The 1882-nt window shown below is 35.0% G+C and overlaps 1 pseudogene; it reads left to right on the plus strand.

The window, feature by feature from the left end:
* Window positions 1-288: 288 nt before the first annotated feature.
* LOC137259456 (uncharacterized) lies at window positions 289-1283 on the plus strand (annotated as a pseudogene).
* The last annotated feature ends 599 nt before the right edge of the window (window positions 1284-1882 follow it).

Below are 1882 nucleotides of genomic sequence, written 5' to 3' on the forward strand. Positions count from 1 at the left end.
TTTCATTAATGGATTATCAGATGACATATCTAGATATGGCAAATATGGAGTGCAGTTATTTCCCGACCTATTAGGAATAATGTTACTTATGTTTGCAGATGATGTTGTTCTTATATCTGATACAATTACAGGCTTACAGAATCAACTTAATATACTGCACAATTACTCTGAATATTCAAGTCTAGAGGTAAATTTAGACAAGACAAATATAGTTGTTTTTAGAAGGGGAGGGCGCTTAGCAAGGAATGAAAAGTGGTTTTTAAATGGCCAGCCAATAACAACATTAAGTACTTATAAATATCTGGGAGTTGTATTTTCGTCAACATTCAAGATGAGAAATTGCATCACTGATTTAGCATTGAGGGGCAAGCGGGCCTTAATGGAAGTAATAAGTAATTTAAATGGAATTGGAATAATAGACCCCAGTGTGTACTTCAAAATTTTTGATGCCCAGATACAGCCGATATTACTGTACGGAGCAGAAATCTGGGGAATGCATAGATTTTATGAAATAGAAAAGGTCCATTTAATAGCCTGCAAACGTTTCTTGAATGTCAGCCCTCAAACACCTACTGCTATTGTATATGGCGAATGTGGAAGATATCCTCTCTATATAAACGCATTGTGTAAAACTTTGAAATATTGGGTAAAGGTTATTCATATGCATGAAGATAGAATCCCCTTGAAAGTGTACAAAATGCAAGTGTATTACGATAACTGTGGCTACAAGACATATGCTTCTTACATAAGAGAAATACTTTTTGCACATGGGTTTGGTTACGTCTGGATGTCCCAGACAGTTGGTGACGCAGCTTTATTTTTAAGTACATTCAAGACTGTTGCAGTCAATATATTTTTTTCAATCATGGAACAGTACATTGAATAACAGTTCACGATACCATATGTACCGTGAGTTTAAAAGTCTGTTAACTCCAGAAAAATATTTATCATGTATATTGGACAAAAAGTTTCGAAATATTTTGACCAAATTCCGATGTGGATTATTAAGGCTAAAGTATAATGAAGGTAGATGGTTGAATGTCGAGGTTGCTGAACGTAGTTGCCCTCTGTGTAATCTAGGTGTAGAAGACGAGTACCATTTCATCTTTATATGTACTGAATATAACGCACTAAGATTAAAATACTTGCCATGTATATATCAGAAACAACCAAACTACTATAAATTTAAGTCTCTGTTATCAACGAACAATGAAACAACTTTAAGAAATTTATGTAAATATATCTATCATGCTTATAAAAGCAGGACAATCAAACTTCAATAATTTTTCTTCAAACCACCGGTTCGTACATTTTAACCATATATTTACATTTGTGTGTATATATGTTTATATCACAATGTTATATTTATAGTGACAAGAATCTGTTAATACAATCCACATGTACCATTGATATGTATACCCTGTAATATTTAACTTATATTTTTAACAATTGCGTGTATATTGTATATGGGCCTGTGGCCTACGTACGGAATAAAAAAAAAATATTTGACTTGACTAAATTGGGCAACCTCTTTGCCGTGGGTTGCGTCCCATTTAGGTGGAGGACAGCATCCTGGTGGTTGAGAGCAGTTGGGCTTTTAACTGCATTCCATTTGCCCGAAACACCACTACGGCCCTAACTTCACCAAACGGGTGGTTGAATGGGCCCGATTCAACCAATCGGCTGGTCATGCCAAGCTCTGTGCATGGACTATGTATGTAAATTTGATTTGGAATTGTTGTGAATTTTGCTCTTGGCACTACTGTTGATGTGTAACTTTTTTGATTGTGAAATATTTAAATTATGATGATGTGAACTTTGTCTAGAGTTTTGTGCCAGAAGGCAATGGCTCATGGGCCAATCTGGTAGACTAATTAGTTAT

Source organism: Haliotis asinina, chromosome 13 (assembly GCF_037392515.1).
Source record: "Haliotis asinina isolate JCU_RB_2024 chromosome 13, JCU_Hal_asi_v2, whole genome shotgun sequence".
Taxonomy (NCBI): Eukaryota; Metazoa; Mollusca; class Gastropoda; order Lepetellida; family Haliotidae; genus Haliotis; species Haliotis asinina.